General features: G+C 40.1%; 1 non-coding gene across 1 annotated transcript; it reads right to left on the bottom strand.

Moving 5' to 3' along the window:
- Nucleotides 1-258: 258 nt before the first annotated feature.
- Nucleotides 259-388, bottom strand: LOC132668126 (small nucleolar RNA SNORA70). Its single transcript, XR_009605485.1, has one exon. It is a non-coding gene; the product is annotated as a small nucleolar RNA SNORA70 (small nucleolar RNA).
- Nucleotides 389-7,589: the final 7,201 nt, after the last annotated feature.

Genomic DNA, 7,589 nt, shown 5'->3' with positions numbered 1-7,589 from the left:
ATTTGCATTAAATGGGCTTAGTAAAGCCCTACTTCTTGGAAATGTGGATCATCTGGTGGCCACGGCACTTGAATCTGGCCCTGTGTAGGGTGTCAATCACATGATCCTTGTTCTGCAACTTGGTACAGATGGACATGATGCTTGGCCAACGTGGACCCTGGCCATTGTGCCCTGGGGCTTTCCAAAGGCACCCCACGTACCTGTCTGGAGCCTAGATTGGAGATATCATGAGGTCAAACATCAATGTCCACTGGAAAGGGCTGTTTCCAAGGTCCCTTAGGGCAACCCAGACAATCAATAGACTGCATACACTACCAAGGAGGCTGCTGTTTGCAGCCATTGCACACTGGGCCCCCATGGGGAAAGAGCACAGTTTAATTGGCTGCAGATTGTATATTCTTAATAGCTTATCTTTAAGTTCCTGACTTAGTAGTAAACACACCACTGCTATACTTTAAAAATTCTTTTTCTGAGTTCTAACCTTATTTTTTTAATGTTACGATGAATTATTTATCTTTTTAAACTATTGAGAATTGTGATGCATCAGATAATATAATATTCTTTCATTTAGAAAATGCAAATTATTCCTTTTAATATATTAAAGCATTCAAATTAAAAATATAATTATAATTTAACAAAGAAAGTATGCCATTTTTTTTAAAGCCACTGAGAGCCTTGTGCATTGGTGTTCTAATTCCTTATTCAAGGCAGGTATAATCCAGTTGGGAAGAAAGACGTCTGGATTAGAAACCATCTAAAACAAATTCACTGAAATACATGTCCAAGATTTTATATACAAAAGTTTTAGAGCAGTTTTTAAGGTTAGTTAATATCTTTTATCTGTAAAATTTCAAATTGAGCCCATTTACTATGGACTGTGGGCTGCCTATAGCCATAGAAATGCCCTGTACATTTTCTGATGTTCTTCAGGAAAAATAGCTTCTATTTGATATGCACATAATTCTGGGAAAATGTTGCATAATTCATTGACACTATTGTCAGGGAAAGTAAGCCAAGAATGAAAATTTTTGCAGACACCTCTTCGATAATTCTGGGTCGATCAGCTACTGTCTGTGGTGTGGGTTCTGTTGCAATGTAACATCTCCTCTTTGAATGAAGAAATTTCAGTGAAAGAAGAAGGATTTTCTATAAGATATATGAAGGAGTAGTGTGTTTTCAGAAGGGAGAGGTGCAAGGCAGAAAATAACAGATGTTGACTAAAAAAGGAAAAGGAAGACACAAAATAAAACAAACACAAAAAGCCCAAGGTATCATGGATGCAGAAATAACAAAATAGAATTTTTGGAGATATGAGTCAAATTGTCAAAAGTTTAAGTAAGAGAAAAAAACCTAATCAACATAAGTAAGTTGTAAACAGATGCAAATAAATGATTCTTTTCATATATATCTAAATATAATATATAAGTAGATATATCTATGTATCTATAATCTATAGTAATTTATCTACATTTATATAACTATATATGATTTATAGAATGAAGTCTTACTAGAGAATTCTCTGTTTAATTATAAAATGTATTTGAAAAAATCTATAAAACTCTTCTGAGCGTCCTTAAAGAACCCTTATATACCTGGAGAAACCCACACCATATTTTTAAAATCTTTTTTTTATTTACTTTTATTTTTTTAGTTTTATATATATAGAGAGAGTGAGTTGGGGAGAGGGACTGAAGGAGAGAGAAAGAGAACCTTAAGCAGGCTCCATGCTCAGCACAGAGCCCGACATGGGGCTTGATCCTGTGACCCTGGGATCATGACCTGAGCCGAAATCAAGAGTTGTTTTCCTTCTTCCTACCCCTCAAGTGAGACAGGAAGGCTGGAAAGTACCAGGCTTGGGCACTTCCCCTCCCCCATGTTGGTTAGGCTCTGGTAAAATAGTTTCCCTGGAGGACACGCCTTTGTTAAGGAAAACTGAATGCTCTGGGCATATTCCAAGATGGTTACTTTTCTTCTTCCCCCTGCTGGAAGTACAGGGGATTTTCTTCCAATTTTCACAAGGAAAATCTGGTGGAGCCCCAGGAGGCAAAACTTATGAAAGGGTGGAGACCCTCTTAAGACAAGCCACCAGAGCTTTTAGCTCTCAAGGTCATCGACTCTGACCCTCCAGCAATCCCTCCACTGCGGTTTAGAGCTCCTGCTATTAGCTCGTGCAGCAGGTGATACTCTAGGTGATTCTCTTTGTTCATCTCTCTCAAATTGTCACGGCAGTGGCCATCCCTGTGACCTCAATTCTCTCATGACTCTAAGAGGAGGGTTTTTTGTTTTGTTTTGTTTTGTTTTTTTAAGCATTTGTTTTCATCCCCAGTTTCCTTGTGGGAGGAGAGTGATGACCTCCAAGCTCTTTACATGTCAGAACGGAAACCACAAGTCTCCAGAGATAAACTTTCTAAATGTTACAGTGCTAAAAATTCACTGAACTGGTTTCCAATTCAGGAAGAATCTTAAAATCTACACGCTAAACTATTATGTGTATGTAACTAAATCTTCCTGTTCATTGAGAGGTCTAGATGCTCAACATTCCTTACATTTTCTCTATCTTTCTTTTCTGTGACTTGTAGCAAGAGTGACGGAAATAAATATAAGGCCACCTCCGTGACAAGCTTCTGCATACCCCATATGTTTTATTTGCAGACTCTTTTTTTTTTTAATTTAGATAAATTTGTCTTTATTATTTAGGTGATTATTGATGTTTTCAGTATTCTTGGGTTTCCTTAGCCAATATTTCCATCCTTAGTATTTCCATTCCATCTGTCACTGTCTCTTTCATCAGTTTTTGCCCCCTTTTCTTTATGTTCTTAAAGAGCAAATTTGTTTTCCTGGTCACTGGTTTTGCAGGGTCAGTGGCAAACATTACAGCTTTACTTCTTCTCTTACAGTTTGGATTTTCTTTAATTCTCTTCTGACGTCAGTCATTTTTCACTTGATCTCACACTATTTTTGATTTTCTGCTTCTGTCTCAATGCATCATTCTTGAGCTTACCAAGGAAATCTTTTTGAAAACATTCCCCTGGTTCTTTCTGAAAACTGTTTTTTAGAGATACTTTTCCCTGTGTTTTTAGGAAACGTCATGAGGCAAGACCTTTGTGTCTACAACACTCAGATCTGCCTTGTGCTTTTGCTCAGCTTTTAAATAATGTGTGAGAAATGTCCTTGGTTTTCTCGCCACCACCTGAGGGGTCCAGCTTCTTACTCAGATCTGTACCAGAATTGCAGGTTGATTATGCAAATTGAAAAAGACTTTGTTTTTAAAAAAATTTTTTTAATGTTAATTTTTTGAAAGACAGAGAGAGAGAGAGAGAGTGAGCGAGCGTGGGAGCATGAGTAGGGGAGGGGCAGAAGGAGAGGGAGACAATCCAGGCTTTGAGCCGTCAGCACAGAGCCCTACTTGGAGCCCAAACTCAGGAACTCACAAACTGCAATCATGACCTAAGCCAAAGTTGGATGCTTAACTGACTGAGCCACCCAGTGCCCTAGACTTTCGACTTTTTAGTAGATTTTCATCTAGTGTGACTAATCTGATATATGCCTTTCCTTTTGGGTCACTGTACTGCTCTAGAGAATCAGCTCCAGTCCTGACTGTTTTATTTTTTTAAGGGTAAAGCATTTGGTTATTTTATTTCCCTATGTGGTTACCTCTCCTTTCACCTTTGTAACTTGTCTACATATACATTCCAAGGAGCAAGGTGTTACTGCAGTCACATTGTGTTCTGCCCAGGTCATGGACTAGGAGTTGTAGTGTCTAAAACAATTTTTGAAAAAATAAAAATAAAAAAGAAATAAAGATAGAAATGGGGGGTGGGTAGTGAGAGGGCATAGCTCTGCCTCCTGGGAAAAGAATCCTCATGAGGTTGGATGTCTGTTCCTGATTAGGTTTGGTAATAGAATAAAATGGAGTAAGCATTGCTAAGAGGATTATTTAAAAGAGCCAGGAGGACATTGAGGAAGTGAGGCTTATGTACATCTTCTGTGTTAAATTCTCAAAATTTTTGCTGCACTCAGGCTTCTGTTATGTGTTAAACTGGACATAAATGGACTTTCCCCCTGTCACTAGCCCTAGCAATCAATCACATATAGGTTAGTGTAAATATAGCTATACCAGCACCAATCCGATCTTGTTCACAACAATTTAGGGGCTCCTGGGTGGCTCAGTCGGTTAACCGTTCAACTCACGATTTCTGCTCAGGTCATGATGTTACGGTTCCTGAGATCGAGCCCCGTGTTCTGCTATCAGTGCAGAGGCTGCTTGGGATTCTCTCTCTCCCTCTCTCTCTGCCCCTCCCCTGCCCCCTCTCTCTTTCTCTCAAAATCAATAAATTAACCATTAAAAAGGGGGGAAAAGCAATTTATGTAAATCCCCTCTTTCCTTTTAAAAACTCTAACCTCTTTTCCTCTCAGGAGCACACTCAATTTCAACCTAACCTTAGGGATTGCAATCCCTAAGACCCCAAATAAATGCACCCATTTTATTTTGCAATTTTGTCTTTCATCGGTTGACAGGTTTTGTTTTGAAGTTATTGGTAAATCCTCAGAAGTCCAGCTTCACAGAAAAACGAGTCAGCGTTGATGCAGTTTAACTGAAACTAAGATAATGCTTTCTCAAGGTGTTTCGTAGAGTTAAAATGATTAAAAAACAATTAAAATTATTTTTACAAGTAATTATTAACCACATTTTTTTAATAATCGGGATATTCAACTCCCTAGTGCCCCAAATAGCTACTTTTCTGAATTGCTTTTTTCCAGGAGATGCTTATAATAGACTCTGTTATGACCACGTGGGTCCCCCTTCAGGATCGGGTCCTCGCTCCTCAGAGGCCACCCGTGTTGACTGCCAGAGGGCTCCTAGCCTGAGAACTCTCTACCTGAGAACTGCCCCTGGCTGAAGGGAGCTGCCTCACCTGAGATGCCCTCTCCTCAGGGGCAGACAGCATCCAAAGATTGGTAAAGCTGAGAACAAAAGCCCAGGCCACTTGTCCCAATTCAGGACATCTCCAAAGACCTGTCTCAGCAGCAGACACTTGCAGGAATCAGCTGGGGCATTTGTTGCCGCTGCATTACAGCTCAAGTTTTGCTCTGTCCAATCACAGTTCCTTCGAGAGTACCTTCCTATTTTGCCCTCCTATCTGTTTGCGGGAATCTGTTTCCCAGGAGCCCAACTGGAGACAATACTTCCATTTGCCCACTCAGATCGTCTCTGCCAATCTCTGTCCTGGGAGGCTCACCTCTTAATTCTGCTTCATTGGGCTACCTTGCCTTCTGGTATCCCACCATCTTCAGCCATCAGTAGATAAAGGCAGGGGATCAGAGGGTAGGAGGACAGTGGGACCCGGATATTTAACCCCCATCCTCCTCCTGCTTCATGGTTTTGATAGCAGCTGAGTTACTCCGTGGTCAAGATTCTGTCAGCCTCTTATCCATGTCTCTGGGCCTTGGGTTAGTAAGGGCTTCCTTTTATTGCTGGTTTAATACCATCCTCTGCCCACATTTCTGTAAATAGTCATTTCATTAAAATTCTTTTCCATTCAGTCTTTTAAGTGTGCTGGCTATTTCTTCCTGGGCTCCTGACTGAAGTCATTTTGAAAACATCTTTCTTCATTTACTGGTTCTAATTTCCATCATCAACCATTCAACAACACAAGGTTTAAAAACTGCCATACAGCACATATCATCCTCTTGTACAACAGAACAGAAACGATGTTTGAAAACCAGTTCATCATTAGCATAAGCCTTTATTACACAATGCTGGACGTGAGAAGGCTCCAAAGGAGCATTATAATATGGGCAACCATGGCGAAAATTTTTTTTTAATTTTTTTTTAACGTTTATTCATTTTTGAGAGACAGAGAGAGACAGAGCATGAGCAAGGAAGGGGCAGAGAGAGGGAGACACAGAATCTGAAACAGGCTCCAGGCTCTGAGCTGTCAGCACAGAGCCCAATGAGGGGCTCGAACTCACAAACTGCAAGATCCTGACCTGAGCCGAAGTCAGACACTCAACTGACTGAGCCACCCAGGCACCCCAAACATGATGGAAATTTTAATCAGATTTTACCTGAAAGGGTCAGCCAAAGTTCAGCTGGTTTGGGGAATATAGTGGTCCCCCCTTATCAGTGGGAGGATACGTTTCACAACCCCCTGAAGCCAGATAGTACCAAGCCCTAAATGGATTATATTGTTTCCTATACATACATACCTATGATAAAGTTTAGTTTATAAATTAGGCATAGTAAGAGAATAATAGCAATAATTAATAATAAAATAAACCCTTCTTGTGACAGTGTGAGATGACAAAATGCCTGTGTGGTGCAATGAAGGGAGGTGAATGAGGTAGGCATTGTCACATAACATTAGGCTACTACTGGTCGTCTGACACTATGTTAGGAGGAGTATCATCTGCATCCAGACCGAGGTTGACTGCCAAAACCATGAAAAACAAAACCCAGTTAAGGGCAGGGGCCACTGTAGCTGGTCAAAGATAGTTCTCTTGAAGTATAAAGGATTTTTCTTACAAATCCAAAGCCATTGTTTGCACAATTTGGATTTGGTCAAAAGGAGTAGAGAAGAGCAGTTAGGGATAAGGTTGTGGGCTCCAGGAGTGGAGGGACGTGGGGCTGTGTGGGCAGGGTCGTGTGAGAGGCACATTCTCAGTCCTTCTCTGTGTCTCAGAGTGAGGACATGACTTTATCCTCAAGATGGGTAAATCATAACCAAAATAATTTAAGAGCTTAAGAATATGTAGGGGAAGGGAGATAGAATTTTTCTTTTAGATTTAAGCTTTTTAGAGGATGAAACCCAAAGTATGGAAATGGATTAAAATAACTCAGCACACCTCTGAGATATTTACATTCATTTCTCAAAGTGAAAAAATATTCCTCGTTAAAACAATGAACTAGATACATCTTAGGAAAAAAATGAGAACCTATTTGTTTTTTAATTTAGATAATAGAGCCCCTAAGCAAGGAAGTTTGGTTGAGGAAGATCATCTGCCTGAATCATTGTGATTGCAATTTAAATTAGAGAACCTAACAAAATACCTAATATAATTACTGAGATGCGAAAATCCTTTTCTCTCTCCTTTCTCCTTCCTTCCTTGTCATTTGCCATCTGACCTCTCATTGAGTAAAAGGAAAAGGAGCTTATCACTCCAGGGAAAAAGGCAGCACCGCTTTCAGGAAACCACGAGTTCTTTCTCCTCCTTCCCTCAGCCCCATATGCTATTCACACTGCAAGCAGAAAAGCTCAGTGCTGGGGTAACTCAACTCTAAGAGGAACAAACATTTACAAGGGATTGTTGTGAGTGGGCAGTGTCAATTTGCTTCCTTTCAAGTCAACACTAGTGCCAGCGGGAACAACCACGGTCTCCACATCATCTGAGATTTCGTTGAGGCAGGAACTGCCTGTCAGTTTTACATATTTTGTAAAACTCTGACTTGCAACACTGGATACGTTCTGTTCTCAAGCAACCACACTCAGTTGTTCTCACTGTGATTTCTTCTCCGCTGCCTTTGAAGTTAATATGAATATAATTTTCAAGTAGCCAAGCATGTGTTGATTATTTCATTTGTCTTATAG

Source organism: Panthera onca, chromosome B2 (assembly GCF_046562875.1).
Source record: "Panthera onca isolate mPanOnc1 chromosome B2, mPanOnc1 haplotype 2, whole genome shotgun sequence".
Lineage (NCBI taxonomy): Eukaryota > Metazoa > Chordata > Mammalia > Carnivora > Felidae > Panthera > Panthera onca.
The sequence above is the reverse complement of the archived record's forward strand: the minus strand, read 5'-3'. Positions and strand labels throughout refer to the sequence as shown.